Source organism: Erithacus rubecula, assembly GCF_903797595.1.
Source record: "Erithacus rubecula genome assembly, chromosome: 2".
Lineage (NCBI taxonomy): Eukaryota > Metazoa > Chordata > Aves > Passeriformes > Muscicapidae > Erithacus > Erithacus rubecula.
The window spans coordinates 74,890,501-74,912,128 of record NC_136685.1 but is presented as its reverse complement, the minus strand read 5'-3'; positions in this window follow the sequence as shown (position 1 = coordinate 74,912,128).

Sequence of the window (21,628 nt, the reverse complement as noted above, 5' to 3'; positions counted from 1 at the left end):
ATGTCTTGCACTTAACATCTGCTTGCACATGTAGATTATGTGTTTGTGCATTTAAAAACAGGGCTTTCCACTCAACTAATAGATTTCTTAATAAGACTACTGATGGCATAATCAGTCTTTATAAAGTCTAATGGCTATGAATTCTTTTCAGGGCTAATCCTGAATTTATAGTATTTTTATATATGAAGGTCAGAAACAGGAAGAAATGTTCTGTAGATTCAGAGAAGCAGTAGAGTCACTCACTGTGGCTGCTACTGTGTTAGGCTGGCTGGAGTTACAGCCAAGCCCCTGTACTAGAGGGTCTCTGTTTCATTATTAAAAACAGTGGTCCAGATGCAACATCTGGCTCAGGAAATCCCTAAATTCCTGCTTGTCGGAAGCACAGAGGATATTAAGAGAGGAGGGGGTGTGGAGAGGGAATCACTCTGCATGCACCTTGTTCTTATATTCTTTTCCTAAGCATCTGCCTTTGTCTGCTGTCAAAGGCATGGTATTGGGCTGGATGGACCTTTTCATCTACCCTGGGATGGCAGTGTTCTCTGTTTGAGGGCTGGAGTGGGCTGAGGCTGAGAAACCCCATCCTCCAGGATCTGACAATTCCAAACGTGACTTTCCCCTCCTGCCTAAACCTTATGGCTGCTTTCCCCAAACCCTGCGCACAGCAGAAGTGCAGTGTAGAGGGAGGGAAAGAGTTGGCCCCCTCCTTAAGGGCTGTGTATTTTTATATATTTATTTTGGCTTGGATGGGGATTTTTTTTTTCTTTTCCCCTATGAATAGGGAATTCAGAAAAGTGACATCATTTTTAATCCCTGACAGTTTATGGGCTTTGAAAAAGATTCTGGATAATACCGAGCAATTAAGATGCCATTTTAATAGTTCTTTCAAGTGAAATCAAGTGAGTAATTAAATAAAATTGAATGAGGACCATGTCAGGCCACCCACAAGTTCTCATATCCGCTACAAATAGATGAATAAGTTAGAGTGTGGGACAAATGCTGTGTCTAAGTGGTCCTATTTATGTGTTACTGGATGACTCTAGGAATGAGGCTTTCAGCTGGAAGATTTGTTTCCTTTAAACAGTGTTTCCAAGCAAGAACATGCAAGATTGTCAATTGCTATTCAAACAGCAGTAACTTCCCCATCTTTCTAAATGTTTTGTGGCAGTGTTAATGCCATTGTTTTGTATAGATGGTCTGCTGTAAAAGTCACAGAACATAAACAGGATTTTTTGAATTAAATGCTGGATTAGAATTTCTGCTGCTAGTTATTATATATTATGATATATGAATGTGTCTTGAAAGTTGCTTTAGACTGCAAGCATGGGGTATGGCATTACACATGGTTTGTATTCATTCTACACAGATAGAAAAAGTAAAGTGCAGACAAAGGGAAAACAAGTACTTTTGAGATATACAATACAATAACTAAGTAGGTACTGGCAAATGGTATCTCAGTTGTAGATCAGTTCATTTTCTTAGGGTGAAAATATCTTTTTTTTTTGGCTTTTCCAATCTTACATATTAAATTTTGTGCTGGGATTTGTCACTATAATTAGAAGTATTAACTGGAAACTGTGTTTCTAAAGTCTGTTCTGTGTAGTTTAACTGGGATACCTAACCCTGTCTTAGATCTATACAAAATATTGATAAAATATTGATGTTTTTAAAATGTCCCATTTGAAATTATGACAGAGATATTGATACCATGATATACGATAGGAGCCTTGAAAACTTGGTTTGCGTCTATGGCATTATTTTTACTGAAATGCACATGGGGAGGCAGAGGTTAAAAGCAACAGCCAAAATAATCTCGTTGTATTTCACATATAGATTCACAGAAAAACTCATATTATTCCTGAAGAATTTCCTCTAGGACACCTTCTGAGAGCAGCTGATGGAGTGGGTACCAGATAGACTCTCTGCTCATCCCACACAAACTTGTTTTCCCTTTATCTCAGAGAATGAATGGATCATTACTCCATGCCTATAGGTGCTACCCTGATACAAATGTATACTTGCTGTTTTCTTTCTCTCCTAAAACATACTTTTCTAGTTTTACTTTAAATTTGGGACAATACAGGCCCCCTCTGGTGGTCAAAATATCTTCTGTACATTTCTGCAGTATTTCACTCTAAAGCTGAGGGGCCAAAATATCTGCTTTGCATTTTAAAGTAATACAACCATAGTTATTTTGATTTTCTAAGAAAACCTGGAATGAGCCAAAGCTGGAAGAGAAAAATGCATAGGAGAGGTGTTCCAGTATGTGTCAGGTCCCAGGAATGTGGTCAGTGACACTGATGGGTGCACACAGACAGTAGCTGCAAAATTCATTGCACCAACTTTCCCTGCTCAGCTGGCACGAGAGAGATGGGATAGTGCTGGAATGCCAGGGCTGGGTCTGCCTCGGGGAAAAATGGGAAACAAAACATTACTGCTGAGGAAAAAATACCTGTTTAATTTCACAGGCTGCTCTTTCCCTGATCACTGGAAACCACAGGCATACTGGATGTGCCATGCTGAGGTACAGAAAGCATTCATAGGTTGATTTACTGGTTTTAATGCCTCCTCTTAATTTGGTAGAGTGGTGCTAAAAACACCCAAACATTTGGACTTACAAGAAGGTTATGATATGCAACATTTAAATTTAGAGGAAGACTCTTCTAATCACTTTTCCTCTAATATGTTTGCATGCGAAAAAGTAGCATTTTTGTCTTTGGTGTTGATTTTATCTGTGGCAAGGTATTTCAGCAGCATCTGATTTCCTGGAAGTTGAGACAGTTTCTGAAACTGCTAGTGAAATGAAACTGTGTTTGAAATCACTATGGCATCTTTAAAGGCAACTGTCATCTGTGTTATCAGGAAGATAATCCCAATGGCTTCCCCAAATCAGTCTCAGCAGACACTAGACAGGGCTTCTCCTTCCCCTCTGAATCTGGCTGATTCTTGCATGTTGCAGAAGCTTCCACTGGCATTTCTTAGCCTGTTCTCTAAGCCCTGGACTTGACTTTCTGTCTGCTGCCTCCCAGCAGCCACACATACCATCTGCCACTCAAAGGATAAAAGAGTCCTGTCAACACAACAGCTGACCAAGAAAAAGAGTAATTCACCAATGTGTTTATTCGCTGAAGAGCACTCGATCAATTCTATCAATGGTGACAAAGAGGATTTAATAGGAACATACAATCATTCTGTTGTTGTTTCAAAATCCCACTAGCCACAATAATGGCTGCTGAAGCACTTATCATTGTTATGTGATTCCTATTAGCCTGTTGTCAAGGAAGCCAAGGAAAAGGGATTGTACTGTTTCATAAAAATACATTTAATGTTATTTAAGAGTTTGTAATGGCAAGTGTTGGCTTCCCAAAATCCCCTGCTTTTCTTCATCTCCTAGTAGCTCTTCTGCATACCTCTGGACTGCAAAAAAATCATTGTGTGCCTTAATCCACTGTGATGTTATAAAACTGCTAGCAGGGGTCATCCTGGCCAAAGGCTTCTGAATGGTTCTGTTTTTTCCTGTAGTAAGTCAGAAGGCCCTGCACAATTTGCTGGTAGATTTGTACTGTCAGTAGCTGTGTGCTGCCATCAGAAAAGAGACAAACAGCCAGAATAGCTGGACTGTTTAGGAAATGGGGTATTTATTCCTGTTTAATTAATTTCTAACTCATAAATAGATATTTCCAAAGTAGAAAGTTAGAAATGGGCATGAAAATTATTATTTGTCTTTTTCAATGTAAGATTGAGAAAAGAATGCTTTTAATGAAATTTCTCTTAATTATTACAGCTACAGCCATTTACCATGTGAATAAGCAACACTTGCTCACAGGGTTGTGAAGAGGATAATGGTTTTAAGAAAGAAAATGAAAATGAGGTTGTGGCCACTTTGAACTTTTTTTTCAACATTTCAAATGCTGTATTACATTCAAAAATAGTTTTCTCACCTTGAGAAATGAAGACACTATTCATATTCAACCTTCAGAGTCCTTCTCCTTTACTGAATTGAAACAGTTGTTACCAAAGTCTAATTTATGTGTTAGACTGTGAACTCAGTCCTTAACCTCCCTTTGATTAGCTAAATAGTTGTAGTTAATGGGCTTTCTCATAGATGATGTTTATTTTCCAGGTAACTGATTAGCAGTGCTCCAGCTACACTTCCTGAAGTGTTACAGTGCAACTCATGCCAGGACTGTGGCGTGGTTATGGAAAAGGTGAGTGACCAACCATCTTCTATCATGGCCTTGTTTCATCTTCCATGCAGTGAGCAGTGGGATTCCTAGGGCACCAGTTTTGTCTTCTTCTGATTATTCCTGGAATTCCCCTTTGCTGGCTTCTGTTCAAACAAAGATTTTGGTACAGAGCTTATAGGACAAGTAAGATTGGTCATGTCCATGTTAAACATTCTTGTGGCTTTTCTCTGAAGTTCCTATAATTTATCAGCATCCCTTTTGAACTGCAGGCACTAGGCCAGGAGAGTATTCCAGCAGTGTTTGCTCAGGACTGCATGCAGACATCGGATAGCCGTCCTGCTGGATGCACCCCTGGGTATCTGCTTGTGTATCCAAGAGCAGCATTGTCTCTTTGAGCAGCATGTCACACTGGGAGCTCCTGTTCAGCTCACAGAGCAGCAGGACTCCAATATGTCTCCAGCGACCTAAGGCTCATGAAAGAGATCCCTTTTTTTCCCAACTTCAGTTAATCATGAGGGGAAACAAGATTGCATTGAGGTCTTTTTAACCTTTTTTCTTTTTTTCCTGGGGACTAGCTTCATTCCTGTGCCCCAGAAACAAAGACCTTAGGTATGAATGCCTAGATGACTGAAAAGATCCATTCTCTTTCTTTGTTCAGGCAATATATAACAGATGCCAGCAAAGGTATTGAAAGAACTTTTGGTATGGGCACATATGCATTCCTTTGACTGGGTGCTTGCGTGCAAGAAAGTTTATGTAATTACGATAGTAAGAGCTGATATTTGAATACTGTCCTTGCTGCAAACTACTAATTAAAGTTGAACAGGACTACACTATTTATCCTACTGCTGGTACTGGGAGCTGCTCCAAAAAACTGTTCAAAAGATCAGTGAAAATAAAAAGCTAAGAAAAATACAGTATGCAAGTGAGTAGTGGGCAGAGTGTAAAGGGCATGTATATCTGAGCTGCTGTGAGATTCCTAATTACTGTAAGGTAGTGTATTCATGTGACAGAATCTGGCTGAGATTCTCCATCCTTCCTCATTACTACTGTTGGCAGCTCCCTAGGCTCCTGCCAGGGAAATCCAGCCCCAAGGTGCTGTGTGCTGCATGCCCAGCAACCTGAACATCAGAGGCTGATAAAGATGTCTGGGGACAATCCAGGGACAGAAAGAATTAAGTAAGGAATTTCACAGCCACACACGAGGGTGGTGCTGAGGAAGAGGGGATAGACACTTTTTAAAAAGTATTTTTCAATAGAAGTGCCCAGCTTACCAGCAAGATCAGCTGAGGACAGAAAAGTAAGTTGAGTTGAGCTGGTAGATCTAAACAAAACAAGCCAGGAGCTGGGCTGTAAGCTAAGGATGATCCTCCATAGCAGCAAGCAAATGAAGGCAGAAGCATGTGGAGGCTTCACTGCTTCATTAGGAACTCCCTCATAGTGCTCTGTACTTGGCAGGCTCCCGACTCGCCCTCTGTGCCAGAGCATTTTCCTGACTAAAGCAGTCTGCTGGCAGATGCTCCCCCACCTCAGACCCAGAGATAGCATCTCCCAAACAGCCTTGTGACTAAGAGGAGGATGACTATATTATCATTAGGGTATCCTGAAAAATATAGATAGGAATGCTGGTTACAGGAAAAGCTCTGAACATTGCCATGCTCACAGGAACAGAGAGCTTAGTGTGTGAGGTTACTTACAGTGAGATTTTCCCTTAAAGACAGGTTTTTCTTCTAACCATTAGTCTGTAATAACAAGGTAGGAAAAAGTAAAACAAAACTCCCTATTAAAGCTACCTTTGGAAAGCATCCTTCAAGGCATTCATGGGCTCATGGTACTGCAGGCCACAGTACCCCAGCTGTGGTGTGCACTCAGAGACACTGTATGTAGCTTTTCAGCTCAGGCAAAACTCCTACCTTGGTAGAGACAGCTTTTCCCAGCCAGGATGGCAGGACTGCTCTCTTTCTGTCTGCTTGTCCCATTTTTCAGGGCACTGGAATATCACATGGTACTAAGGGGATTATGTCATGTCTTCCCCCTTCCTCTTGCCTGTTTCCCACCCTTCTCTTGATTAATATTTCTATTGTATACTTTAATTAGCACAATCCTGGCTGCAGGCTACCTTCCCCTGCTCCTGGCCTCTTTTAATCACAGCAGTTTATATAATATACATTATTTTTAAAATGTTAATTGTGCAAGTACCTTTTAGGATTTCTAATGTTTAGCTTGCTGTGACCTTTGCACAGGATCTGCCTGTGACATACATTCAGCATACACCAGTTTGTGATGGCAGGCTGCCAAAACTACTCTGCCTCTTATCACTTCTTCCCCTTCCAGTTTGTTAGATTTCTGGGAAACGCTGCCACAGGTGTTAATGCAGTGAAACCCTGTCTGTATCTCTCCCTTAACACCTATCCTGTGCTGTGCCAAATTAAAAGGTTGCCTTTGATTGGCATCTGAGAGGGCCTGCATTAATGGCACAGCAGAGGCTGAGAATACAGACTAGCCCAGTGAACTGGAGCAGAGGTTTCCATCTCTGAGGAGGGGTGCAAGGAGGGGCTCCTGTACCCAGAGGGGTGTGCCAGCCCCTCGAGGTGAGAAGTGCCTCCAATGACTTTCTGCTGCTGTAAACTCTGAACTGCTGCAGCAGCCTGAGCCACACCAGTGGGTGCAGGTATTAGCAACCCACTGACCAAGGTCACTCTGTTCTTCTCTCTCTGTAATGTGAGTACCTGTTGAGAGGTACCAATGATAAAGCCATCATGACAGTGACAATTATGCCATTTCACAGTGCCGACCTAAGCATGCAGTGCCAGAGGCAGATCTCAAAAGAGGGTGACCTCTGGCAGTGAAAAGAAGAAAAAACAACAGTGAGCAGCTGGGAGGGTGCCCAGGAGCTTCAGTCTCTGACCCAGTTCAGCTGCAGATACAGCAACACACCCAGGCAAAGCCTCATTAACATCTTTATAAGTTTCTGCAATATCTGGGTGTTGTTTGAAGGTTTGCCTTGAGCACACCCACGCAACTGAGCCTCAGCTGAGTTGGGCTGTAGAATATACAGGGAAAATAGAATTACAGGGAAAAGTAACAATGCTTCTTTTAAAGAAATAGATATCAGCATCTGAAATAAGTCACTGTGCTTGACTTAGCCAAACCAAATTCCTGGTGTCTGGAGTTTTGTCTATCAGTTTTGTCTATAGCAGGATTAGATACAATATGCATGAATATACTGTGCGACCATGCAAAACCAAATAGTGCCGCAAAGTTAATTGTGGTTTAATTAATACAATCTGCTGCTCCACGCTCCACCAAGCTTTTGATTATTTGTCCATCTTTAGATTTTCAACAAAGCATTCCTGCACTGTTGGATGCCTTCAGAAAAAGAAGAAAAAATGTATCTTCCTTTCCATTTTGGAAGTTTGGCTTGATTTCAAGCCATTTTATTCAAGAAAATAATTTTTTTTGGTTTATTAACAACACATTTGGCATGTCCATTTTTCAAAACTTTTTTAAGATTCTAAATTTTTGTGAAATTCAGAGTGAAGAATATGAAATATTTTTTAAACATGGCATAAAAAAACTAAAGAAATTTGAAAACATGTTTTAGTTAAAAACATAAAAGTGTTCCTGAAATATTAAATTTACTTGTAAACTTTGTTGAACAATTTCCATTTCATGTCTCAAACTCCAGCTTTTAAAAAATATCTATCTTAACTACAAGATGGTACTTTTGCCCACTCACAGCATTTCACACTGGCTATTTTTTTTCTTCATGGTTATTTGGTGTAAAAGGCTAAAAAAAAAAAGCATATTGTTCTGAGCATTGTGGGCAGCTTTTCCAGACGGGGAAAACTGAGGGTTTTATGACTTAGCAAAGCAGAGTTCCCAGGGGGCTGGTCTGCTTTTTTTCCACTCTTCCCTTTAGGATTTTCTGAAAACATTTCACTTACTGTTGACTGTGCAGTACATTTATAGCCTTGTATTTTAGGGTTTTGTGTGTACCTCCCATGCACACATCCCATGCACACAGAGGTATCATGGCACACATCTGTACAATTGCTCACTCAGATGTGACCAAAGATTCAAACTGGTGCAGGGGCCTAGTTTTGGTTTCCCCCTTTCCAACCTCTAGGCAGAAATTTGCTCTCTGCTTAGAATGGGTTCAGTGTTCAGGGGGCAGCAGCCCTGGCAGGAGGGGAGCCCTTGGACAGGTGCCTGCTCCAGCCTGGGGTGTGCCCTCATCCAGCCCCCAGGGCTGTGCCCCTGCCAAAAGCCTGTGCTCTCCCATCATTTCCCAAAGCCAAAGGTAAGCAGAAGCAGTGCAGCAAGGTTTGAAAGGGTGAAACATGCCTTTGTCTGCTCCCTTGTTATCCTGAACAGCTGGGTTAGAGCTGCATGCAGCCCACAGCCATGAATGGCAATATTAACTTTAAAAATAAAATCCTAGTTTTGATTGGCTGAGCCAGCTGTCTGATGGCACAGCTTTCCAGCAACTTAGAATTTCTTTGTAATTAGGGAATTGTTGCAAAATAGGGAATGATAGCATTATATGAAGACTGATACTTAAACTGATATATCCAAATTTACCTTCTAGTTGTATGTAAATTAATAATCTAGTTTTGAAAGGAAATCAGAACCTAACAGCTGCTGTGACTTTTCTTAAACTGTTTTATAATGAGTCAGATTATGATTGTTTTGAGTATTTGGGCTCCTGATAGCTTATTCTTAGAGTATATTTCTGCTTATTGTTAATTGGAGATTTTTGCTGTTTTTTTTAAGCTGGTAAATGTGTGAATGCCTTAAAACTTAAACTACATTAAAAGTATTTTGTTTTCAATAGAGGGGTCCAGTGTGAATTTCATGTTCTATACATGACCCAGGATGTGATGAGTTTTTAAACTGATAAGCTTCACCATCAGATGAAACATTCTAATATTTAGTGTTTTCTAGAATGTTATTGGAGTGTGTTTTCTGTAGTATATCTAATTATAAAAGTCTTAATTCCACATTATTTAAATATTCTGTTAAGGCTATGTTATTTAAATGGGGTTTTTTTAAGGCTGAAGCTTAGTTATTTAACTGATAAATCTATTAGTCTAGTTAATAATTCTTAAATATCACACCTTCTTTAGTGGTTTAAGATAAGACCATTATCTACACCTCTGTAAAATAAATTTATATTAACAATTGCAAAGTATTAGGAAGCACACTGGATATAAAGTCCTGTATAAACACAGAGGTTGTTATTAATCTGTAAGTGAAGTGCTAATAGGCTTGCAGATAACTCGATGTACATGTTATCAACTCAGGAAAAGCCTGAACTTTGCTAAGGTGGAGTGAAAATTCTCACATGGAAGGCAGAGAGTCAGTGTAAAGTGGTGGTGCATAAATGGAGGCTGGAAATGAGAAGAGAGTGTCAGCTTCATGAAGAAGTGGTGGAGCAATGGAAATGAGGCTGTGAAAATGCCACTGGTATGCCTGTGCCCCAGGGCTCATTGGGTTGCTCCTAACAATCAGGACTGCTCTGCTGGCAGTCTCACCCTGCAATCTTGCTTTATGGTCCATCTTGTTCTTGTGTGATGAAAGGGGCTGGCTTCCTGTCCTGTTAAGCTTCCATTTACCTGGATGTGGTACTCAGGAGAACTGCACTACAATTCTGTGAATGTTTCCAGCACGGGGCAGGAAAAGAGACAGACATATGAGTGGAAAAGTGTCAAGTCTGCAAAGCTCAGGCATCCTTGTAAAAGGACACCTCACCCATGCTTATGCTCTTTGCTGGATCAAAACTTACCTGTACAAGGTGCAGTGTGTCCCACCTCTTCTTCCCTGAATGTATTTCCTCACATTGTCCTGGAAGTTTCTGCTGTTTCCCCTTCTCCTTTCACAGCCTCCATAGCACCACCATTTCCGTGGCTGCATCCCTCCCCTCTGTGTTTCTGCTTGTCCCTGGAAGGTGGGAGCAGGCTGTGGCTGGGTGCAGCAGACGTGGCTGTGGCAGGAGGGGGCTTTCACACTTCAGGCTGAGCCCCTGCCCCCAAAACACAACCAGCTGTGCCTGCAAGACACAGGAACCCTGTTGGGCCTTCAGCCCCATAAATGGCTGCACACTTGAAATCCACTGTGCCTAATTAAACCCTTTTCCAGCACGCCAGGGAAAAAAACAAGTAATATCCAACATCCTTTTGCCACCCAAACTGCTGTGTGCTTTAGAAAGTCCAGTGTTGGCCTTGCTTTCCTTGACTTTTCCCCTGTGTAAAATGGGGGTACAGCTGTGCCAGTGTGTTGAAGTCTATAAATGAAAAGCGTTGCATAGGTGTGAGTATTATTAGCTGCTTAATAGAACTCACATTTTTTTCAGTGTCTCTTTAAAAAAAAAATGTAATTTTGAACAGCTAAGCACCTTTTCTTTCTCTTAGAGCCTCACAAGAGATTTCCTGACAGGTTAGTACATTCTATCATATCTACTGGCACCTGTGTGCTCAGTGTCTTTGTCCCACAGAGGTGCTTTCCTTGAGATGGGATGACAAAATCAGTTCTGGAGACCAGCAAAGCAGAAGTATGATTTGCCATCAAAAAATAAGCTTGGAATGAACACATCACTAAAAGGTTTCTGTCTCACAACTGCTCACTGAGAGTGGCTGTATGCAAAAGTGACAGGACCATGACCCATGTAGAGTTGTGGAGAGGAAACCTGTGAAGCTCAGCTGGGAAAATGTGGGGTTTTCCAAGTGAACTTCTCTGGGCTGAGGAGCACCAGGCTGTGCATGTTTGTACAGTGTGCATCACAACTGCAACCAGCACAGGGAGTTGGCTTCTAACAGGGGCAAGTGTGGGGGTTTTTCTCCACTACCTTGCACTGTTACTTTTTGGTAGAGTCCCCTAACTCCTTTTCCTCTGACTCTGTAACACCTCATAAAACAAAGTGCTTGGTTGACTTGCTGGCTTATAACAATGAAACTCGCATATATAACTTAGAGATTTTTCTTAGCCTTTTTTATTTGTTTGTGCTCCACCTGCCACTTCTGAATCCACAGGCTACTGCAGCATTTCCACTGTATTTCAAAGATTTTTACCTAAGTGCCAGTTAGTTGTGCCTAAGTTTTAATTTGAATATTTTTTTAGAGTACAATAAGTAACAGCTAATTGAGAAATAATACACTGAATACTTTTCAATAGTATCTAGAGAGGTACTATGGTACCAAAAAAATTTGTACTGATTTTTCCTAAAGAACTTGGAAACAAAACAGTGTAGCCATTGTATTTCAAACATTAGAGCAATTGTTCAGTATGTGTGGTGCAGCCCTAAATTTCCATGTCAGTGCCAACTCTGAGGTTCTGTAAATTGTGGTGCTGTGGGCATGCACATGTTTAAACAAGTGCTTTCCTATCTCCAGGTTATACAGTCATATTTATGTATATGGTTTGGAAAAGCCAAACAACACTCTAAAGTGATGAAAGGGAACCTAAACCATGTGTTTGGCTTTCACACCGTTTACTTTTTAAAACAGAGAAAAACCTATTATGGGGCTTTGATTTTTTTCTCTAAGTACATTAACATGTCTTATATAAAAATCCTAATGAATTTATTCTTGTATGCCATAAAACTTAGAGGTAGAAAAAGACCTAGCTGAAAGAAAGAGATAAACAGAGAATAATTAGCTGCCTGCAGTTGAATGTGTTTTGTGCCATAGTTGCTGTTACCTCAGTATGCTTGTAATCCTGTGACTTTAAACATCTTTAAATTACAGGTTTATGCAGCCAGAATATTGGTGTAACTCCTTTTGGACTCAACAGGCTACCTGGCGGCTTAACCTACTACTGAAGGTCAGGAGAATACCATTCATCTTCCAAAATGCCTGGACATCACCAGCTGCACTTCAGGAGATATCCTGGAAAATGAAACTGTGAGAACATTCCAAGCAGTTCAGTGGGATTATTATCTTTGACAAGATTCTCTTGACAGTACACAAACCTTTGTGCACGTATCACCGTAATACCCAATAAAAATCAAAAGTCCCCCTTGGGACTGCTTGCTTGCTGTCCACAGTATTTCAGATGGGCTGACAATATAAGGATTCAGCACTACAATGAAAACTAACTCATGGTTTCTCACCCACATTTTCAGTTTAAGCATTCTTTGTTACTTTGAATGTTATTTTCTTACTTTTGGAAAAAGGTTTCCCATGTACCCCCCTAACATAACACCTAGCCTTGAAAGATGCTAATCACTGTACTGTATATCCCTCCTTGGATAAAATAGGTTATTCTCTGAGTCAGTGTTTATGGTTTAGTAAGTCACATAAGTAAAAACACTTTCTTATTTATAATTCTTGCTAGAATTGCACTGTGGGAACAATGGTTGTATATAATTGTTAAGACAATTGTTAAGACTGTGTAAGACTAGTTGATTACAGGATCAGACAGTACACTCAGAGTATTAGGTACTCCCCAGTATAAGAACCTTTATTCAAATTAGAAATGGAGTTTAACAGGCAGTACTAGCCCTTGACACCAGGTTCTGTGTTCTTCACCACACCGCAGTGCTGCGAGGAATGACCACATGCCTACAGCATAATTTCCTGACAGAGACACGATCAAAAAGTATAAGAAAAGAGGAGCATCTGCCTGACTGAAAAACAATAGGAAGATGAGTGGCTGCTTTAGAAATAATCATTGTGAGAAGGTAAGCATGTTGTTTTGATTAGAGAGCCAGACCTAGGAAAAACAGTAAGACGAGTAAGAGAGTGAAGAACACTGCAGAAGCAAAAGAGAAGACATTTTGGGTTATTATTGCAGAGGGCTTTTATTCTCATTAGTATTAGGGGTTGGTATTGTTTTCAGCTATGAAAGGTAATTTAGATTATGCTGATCTTATATCACTGAGACAAGGAGCTGGACAGATTATGCAGAAGAGAAGTGTGTGACTCATGGAAAGAGTAACCAGTGAAGAACTTGCTCAACTTGAACTCTTGCTTATGGGGATTTTATTTACCCCTGGGGGAGGGTGAAGTTTTCCAGCTTGGCATAGAGCTAAACTACTTTACCAGTGAGAGAGGACTTGAAGCCTCATTTGCTGAGAAGATAAGCTTTCATGATACAGGCTTACATGTTCTGAAGATTATTGCACAGCCAGAGAGGAAAAAGAAGCTTTAAAGCATGGGAGTTTTTAGCTGTCAACACAAGCTAATGAAGTATTCAACACATGAACCTAACTAGACAGTCACATTAACTGTCTTTCAATACACAGGACAAACCATCAAACATTTATTTACAGCAGGCACACTTAACAAAAAAGGAGAAATTCCCCCTACTTTCAGGATCTCTAGGAGCTCTTTCAACAATATGATACCCATATTCTCCTTCACTAAATGCTCCTTAGAGAATTCACTCAAAACTATTTTATGATTTTTATTTGTAATGTGAATAATAAGCTACCTGTCTGGTGACATCATTATGGACACTTTAAAAAAAATTAGTTGTGGAAACATTTGGAAAGAGTTATATTCAAGAAAATTAAGTGCTAAAGAGGTTTGTTTCATTTAAATGCAAATTCAACCTCAGCTCATCGGTACAAAAAAAAAAAAAAGAGAACCCCCCCACCCCAAATTCCCTGGTGTGCTGATCAGAGCTCTAAATAGCAACCTAAAACATGCATAAGTTAAAAAAACTCCCCAGTTTCTCCAGAACAGGGCAGAATTTAATCCTCAGGAACAGCCTGCCTGAAAAGTTGGAGATCACAGAGACAAGATGAGATTTGGATGCAGAGTCAAAACACTTTTAATAGGTGAGTTATAAATATTGGTCCTCTTTTTTTTTTCTCTACAAACCCTAAATCAAATTGTGAAGAAATACTGTAACTGTTTTTGTTAATATTTTGTTCAGCAGAACTATTTGTAAAAAGACTTTGTTCTACCTAGTTGTATTGTGAAGTAACTGGGATCCTCTCTGCAAGAAAAACAAATCCTAAATTATTTCACAAGGAAAAAGCCCACCTCATTTTAAGACTAAGAAGCTTAAGAAAAAGTAGCATGTCTGAAAGTTCAATTTATTAGCCCTATCTTTGAGAAGAGCTAAATCAATTAGTGTAAATCTATTCTAGTCTTTGAAAGATACATGATAATAGCTGACAAGAAAAGACTGAAGAACTGTACAATTTTGGCTTGGAAAAGCTGCTTTAAATTCTGAAACAAGATGAAAATGTTAGTACTTGATGAGTTGAACTGTAAAGAATCATAAGAGATTCCTGCAGACCCTGAAAATGTTGTGTATTGTATCTTTCATGAAACTGGCAAACACTCAAAAAAACCACTGGTGTTTTTGCCAGTCAGTGCTAAGGACTTACATATGGTCTTCGTTCAGGTTTTCTTGACTGGAGAGGCTTTCTCTCAATTTAAATTGTTGGCAGTCATAATTTCTGATTTTCATAATTGCAGTTGCCTATAAATCAACTCTGGAAATCATCAAACTTACAGTCTTGGAGCAGAATTCTGTTCCTTGTCAGCCTACAACCCCACAGAAACTGGGGGGCAACATAGGTTAGTTCAGCTTTGAAGGAGTAAAGGTACTACTTGATTTTAGGTCAGAAATGGACATCAATGTGCTTTGAACAGAGGAGAAGCTTCTGTGCAGATGCAGATCATTCCTTTTATCTTCAGATTACTTCCTTTCAGTTCAAAATTGTAGATACACTGATAGGTCAAAACTGTGGTCCTTGAAAATGCTACACTTGTTTTAGAAGAAAAGGATAGGAATCTGCTTCCTTTTCTTTGTTTCTTTTCTTTTTTTTTTTTTTTTTCCCCCAGAAAATTTTAAACGTTAATATGAACACAACACTAGGATCCTGAATCTAGAGAATCTGAATTTTTTTGTGTGCTGCTGACTAAAAGTCGACACAAGCAAAATGTTAGAAAAAGGCTGCATGAGCTGAAGCTTCACGCTACAAATGCCTGCTTTGCTGGATGACCCTGATCTGGACAGATCGTGGTTCTTTTTACAGCCCGCCTACGTGTGACTCCAACAAGAATCGCACTCACAGACGGGCTGTTTAGCACTGAGGCACATCCTCCAGAGGTTTTTCCAGCTAGGAATGCTGATGAGTAGAGCTGAAAGACTCTCTGCTTGCTGCTCGTGCGTGCTGCATTGCTACCTTGCCCTGCACATCCGTGTATTCCACCAATGCAGCCTGCAGATGTGCAGCTTTCGGAGCCCGCCTGCTTTGTGCGCCTCTGGCGGGCCATGGAGCCGCCCTGGGAGAAGGGAGGGAAGGAGGGAAGGCTCGGGCTGTGCCCCGGGTGGCCCCGGTGCCAGGGAGGGGAGCTGCGCTGGGGTGTGCCAGCAGCGCGGAGCCGTGGCCGTGCCCCCAGGGACCGCAAGCCCTCTGCTGTTTACACTCATCTGCTGCTGCTTCAGGAAACCACGGGAAAGTGCCATGGCAGGTTTGAAACAATCTGACTGTTATCAGGCTTCTTTTAAATACAGCTGTTAAGGGAGGATAACAATTCATGATTTTCATGATCGTGGCTTCTTTTTTATTCTTATGCTCTGCTAAACACTGCAAAACTGACTATAATCTGAGAAAGATTCTAGTCAAGTAGTCACTCACATCACTTCAATCTGGCTAATTAGAGACCGTGCTTTTAGAGACCTCCTCAGCTAATCCTCTTTGCTATAAGGACAGACTGAATTTGTATTTTCTGAATGTAGGTGCTGGGCTGGTGTGAACCTCTGCAGTACTATTATGCTACAACCTGCTTGGTGGCAATATCAGTTCAGACTGTGCCTGGTATCATCTGTGAGCCCAGGTGTTTAGCCTTTTCCTGGGGTCTGCTCATCCCTTCTGGCATGTCCTAACTCTCCAAGTAAATCTCCTTCTCAGCTGTAGCCTGCACCAGGAAGTCTTCTACATTATTACCCTCCAGGCTTGCCTTTCTTGAAACTGGTTTGTGACCCACCCAAACTGGGCAGCAGCTGTGCCTGGTTCCACCTGAGGCTGCTTATTAGGCATGATGCCACACCTCATCACAGATAGTGACTATAATAGTAACTGGGGGTTGAGGGGACCCTCAAAGCTCAGACCAGGGTCAGTCCAAGCATCCTGATGCAAAACACAGACACGACTAACATTAAACATCTCTGCAGACATGTCTTGCTGTTGGAGGAAAAGTGATGGAAATGAAAGCCCAACATTTTATTCCCTACCTACTTTAAAAATGGGCGGAAAAAAAAAAAGCTTGTAATTTTCATTTGGTCACCTTGAGCACAAACCTTGAAAGAGCAGCAGAGAGAGAACCTATACACACACTCCCAGCCTCTAACATTGGTGTGCTGGCAGCTGCTCAAAGTGCATTGTTAAAAGAAGCATTCTGCCCTTTTTTTAATCCAGAGAGCCAGGATCTGCTGCTCTGTGTGCCCAGCTGGTCTTCAAACAATGAGTCTGACAGTCGAGCTCAGGTGCTAGGCAGGGCTGGGTTCCTGTCTCTGTCACATGCAAAGCAAGGCTAAACTGGACAGTAGATACCCAAGCTGTCCACCCAGCTTCATCCCGGGCTGTCAGAGGGAGAGCCCAAACACGGACAAGGCTGTGAGAACATCACCTTTCAGGTTATTTGGCAGCTGCTGGTGTTCCCATGGGCCATAGCTCCTCTTTCCACAGTTTCATACCACTTCTGTCTGCTTCACTTCCAGTGATTTGCTGGTCTGCCTAGTTTATGTACAATTATGAAAACTTTAAGACATTCTTCAATGCTAATTGAAGTCAGAAGCAGCTTTATTTTACACAGACTTTTTCCTTCAGCTTTCAAAAGTCTGAGCAGCACACAGTGCAACACTGAAAAATCAGGGTCCATAGCTGAAGTTTATTTTTGTAGAGGTTAGTATTCTTGGCATACAACATACACTGTGAGAGTTTTCAAATATTAGTTATAATATTTACTTTGCTTTTCTGAATAATATGTTAGCTTAAACATGTCTTCTCCTAAGGTAAAGTGAAATAATTGTATGGATTTTCCTATTTTTGTGCTCCTTTCCACCTAATTTCCTCTGCAGTTTGTTTATTTTCAGTGTACATGGGATTGTACAAAGAAACAAGCAATTGTAAGGAATAGTGTGCTAAAAGAGTTCTATAGGTATTTTAATTGTTTTGTAGACAAGATATATTTATTTCCTTGAGGCAAAGAATAATTGCAGCATCACAGACAGAGATTTTCATATCTTGAAAAAAATCTTGTATTTTTGAATGTTATTTTCTGTATGTATGAGGATGACTGTGAAACTGCTAAATATTCTAGAAAGGATTTCTGCTAGTTTGGTAAAATGGAATTCAAGACTATACAAACCCACTCAACTTCTTTTACTACGGCTATTGTCAGTAATTTATAAAGAAGCCTACTCCTACTTGCCTTAAGTGTGTATTTTGCTGAGTATGGTGGTGGTCAGTGGTGACAATCTTGCATCAGACTTCTGTGAAACAGATCCAACTTTCAGTGGATCTTAATGCATTAATCAACTTGCATTAATCAATGCAAGAAAAAAAATTAGTCCTTATTGCAGTCTCTTTTGGTAGTAGTCAAGAGTGGGAATGATGAACCCTTCTCCCACTATCATTACTATCATCCAGACTTGTGGCTCTGGAATATCTGCATGCTAATCTGTCTGCTTCAGTAACTGAGTGCCACACAGGATCTGTACTGCTCCAAGATGTGAGTTCATATCATGGACCAAGCTCATCATAAAAATTCCTTGGGCCCTGGACAGCTAATGTTCTTCAGGCCCCCATGGCTCTGGTGAGAAGATCCAGCAGGATTTACCACCCGGGCTGTGTGCACAGTGCCTCATGCAGCAGAGCCCTGATTGCAGGGGCAGTGGGAGAGGCCCTTGGGAGGTGATGAGTTCTTTCAGTGAAGGTGCTTGGGAAGGCACATTCGTGCATCTTGGATTCAGCAAATCCAAGAAGGGGAAGGCAGAAGATTGGTTACCCAAGGTAAGGTAGAGTGAGTCTGGAATTACTGGGATGTGCCAAGTATGGTCATTAGAGATCTCCAAATCACAAGGAAGGTCACCAGTAGTGAATGGGTACAGCAAAGCTCCACTGCTTCCTTCCAAAGCCTCACACATCCATCCAGGCCTAGTCTGAGTTCCTTGGATGTAAGTGCCTACATGAATAGAGTGAGCAGGACTGGTCCTTTTGTGAAACATTATTGATATTTTTACTGTGGTAACAGGAACAGTTGAGGCCTCAGGATATTAGTACAAACTAGAGTAGAGTAATTGCAGTTTCTGCCTGAAGGAACAAACAACAATCAGGGTTGGAAGGTACAGTTCTGTTTGGAAAATAGCATGCAGAAATGACACTTAGATCTACATGGTCTTACTCTGCAAATCACATATGTATTCAGAGTCACGTGCTATATACTTCAGTAACATAATAAACACCAATTACTTCTTTTTCCTACTCTGATGGCAGACAGTTAGACTAAGCTCTTTTCTTTTGCTCAAAAGAAATACTCTCCAAATTAGAGTCATGTTACCTGCACAGAGGTATGGCTAAAGGTGTAATTTAGACTGCAAAATACAGGACTTTTTTCAGATAATTGTATAGTATAGAAAAGGAAAAGAGCAAATACAGGTCTCCAGCTGATTCTCAGCTTACAAGAAATTACAGACTGCTTTTCCTCCTTTAACTCAAAAGAAGTTTGAAGTAATATAACTGAAGCTAATGGAGCTACAGTACTGTAAAAGTTTTCTTAAATAGCCAAATTTGAGGCTAATAACAGCATTCACCCTTGTCAAACTCTAATGTTAAATGTGAGCTCCCAACTCAGGTTTCCTTACAAGCCAAGACATGCTGCCTGGTGGATCTACAAGATCAGCAGGGCCATTTAGTGAGCCCATAGCTGGACACATCAGGCATTGCTGGTCTTTAACTTACTGCCTGGCTAATGTGGACATGGAGTCACAGGGAGATGCGGTGGCACTGTGATGTTTATTGCTGGCTCAGAGATCACCTGTGCTCAGGTGACCTCACCCTCAGCATAACTGCACATCCTCACTGAAGAGTCATGCAAAGGCCCCAGCCTTGCCCTAGGAGCCTCTGCACCAAACACATCCTCCATGAGACACAGGGCAGCAGCTGCTTGATGAAAAGAACAGTGGAGGTCTGAGTGCTGCCAGATTTGTCAGCTCAAAACAATTGTCCTTCCTCATTCAACTCATGGAACTGACCCAAAGTCACGAGAGTTGAGCAAAAACATATATGGCAGTTTAGTTCTTCCTTTTATTTTGGTTTGAATAATGCTAGTTTGGTTCTTCTTGTAGATACCCGCACTCCCAAACTCGCTTCTCCCCTGTCCTTCAAGCCTTTAAACCTTGAAGCAGTCCTGCCATCTCATCAGGGCAGCAGCTCTGCCTCCTGCATCTGTCCTGCTCCCAGTCCTCCAGCCAGTTCTGTACTTCTCAGTCCCAGCCTTAGAGCAGAGCATCCAGACGTCTGACCCCTCTGCTGGGTGGTGTACAGACTGAAGAACTTCATGTTTCCTTATGTCCATCCTTCAGTCACAAACCACAGGGGACAAGAACAGAAACAGTGCAAACTGCTTTTCCAACTCTTCTTCAGAAGAGGGCTGTGCCTGAGAGGTGCTGTGAGATACTAATTCCTGTTTGTCACTGCTAACTCAGGTCAGTGTCTTTCCCACAGGAGCTGGGGAGGCAGCCAGAGCAGGTGTGCCACAAGCAGTGACACCATTTACTAAAAAATCCCCAGAACTTCAGTAGTCACCGGGCTTGATTTTAAAAGGCCAGCATCTGGCTGTTTTGTGCAAGATGAACTTCTTGTCCTTTGGAAGCAGAAACTACATGTGAAGAAATTTTGAGCTGAGATTTAGTCTGCAGTGGTGGTTCACTGAAGTCCTCTTTTAGTTGTTAAAACCTGGTGTTACTGCAGACAAACCTGGTCCCTAACATACAAGATCTTGTGGAGAAGAAGGAGGGGGAGGGAGGAAGGAAGCAAAACCAGACAGACAAATGAAAAAGTCTGTATTTCCTTACTAGAGGAAAAAAAATGAGAGAGAACACTGAAAATCAGATCTGCCATGTAAATTTGTGAGGAGTGCTTGACCTCTAGCAATTAATTTCAGATAACACTAAATATTTTTTCAAGAATGTTTTTATACCTCAGTGATTCTATGCAAGGCATCCACCTTTGTGGATATATTTCCCTTGAGGTTCCTTACCATTTGCTGTACAGTAGCCAGTAATACACCACATTTGCCCCCTGCTTGACATGACTTAAACTACGCATTTCTTAAAAGCAACTGGCTTCTGCTGTGGAATGATGCAGTTTTTGCCCTCCGTTCAACAAACCCAGCCACACACGGAGCTGTGATCTCACTCTGGAAAACTTCTGAAGGACAGCGGCCTTGTGCAGAGCAACATCCTGACTACTACGTCAGTTTCTCGCCACTTACTCAGTCCTCACCTCCCCACGCTGTTTTCAAGGTGTTTTTCTGTCCCCTAAATACTGAAAAAACATTTGCATAGTTGGGATTCACAGTAATTAGCCTTTGGAAGGCTGAACAGTTCCCTTGCTGGGAATGCCTTCCAAGTTAAAAAGACAATAGATGTGTCTATGAGAGGAGGTCATGGTCTCACTGTTAACTTCTCAGTTAACTTCAAACAGGGGCTCTGAAACTTTTAGGCTTTATCTCAGTTTTTCTCTGAAACACCACAGAGTCCCATTCTCATTTAACCCACTGTGGATTTAGAATACCCAAGTACTTGTGGCATTTTCTTTTCAAACACTGGGTTTCAGCTCAGACCACTGGAGGCAGAAGCCTTTAACATTGATGTGGATCCTGTACACTGTGACTATAGCAATCTCCAAACTCTCATCTATTTAAAACATCTATTTATTTTTGAGCAGTTTAAAATAGATGAGAACTGAGGAGGAAGGGACCGTTGTGCTCCTAACACTGGCTTTTGCCTAGAATCGAGTCAATGTAAAAGCCTCCTGCTCCCCTTGCCGTCTGTGTAGCTGTGCCAAGAGCATTTCAGAGCAAAATCTCGTCAGTTTGGAGCCGGGGTCAGTGTCCTTAAAGCTTTGGAAAAGAGCAGAGGAGAACCCTGGGAGGAGGACCTGAATTCCAAGCTATTGGATTTGCAAACTGATTCTCCACAAAGTTTCTTGGAAAGAACTCGGACACATCAGCTTCTGAGTATTTTAAAAGATGTAACCTTCGGGTTATTTTGTGAACTTTGTTTTTTTTATTTACGGTGCTAAGGGGTGAGATTGGTTCAGACACACTGGAGAAAACCGTGGGCAGTTTTTCTTATACGTTAATTACCAGTGTACAATTGTGGTTTGTATTTCATTCTTTACTAATACATACTGCTTTACGAACATAAAGAAAAACAAGGTCCCACCTAATCCTGCGAAGAGCAGCTTCTGGCTCTCA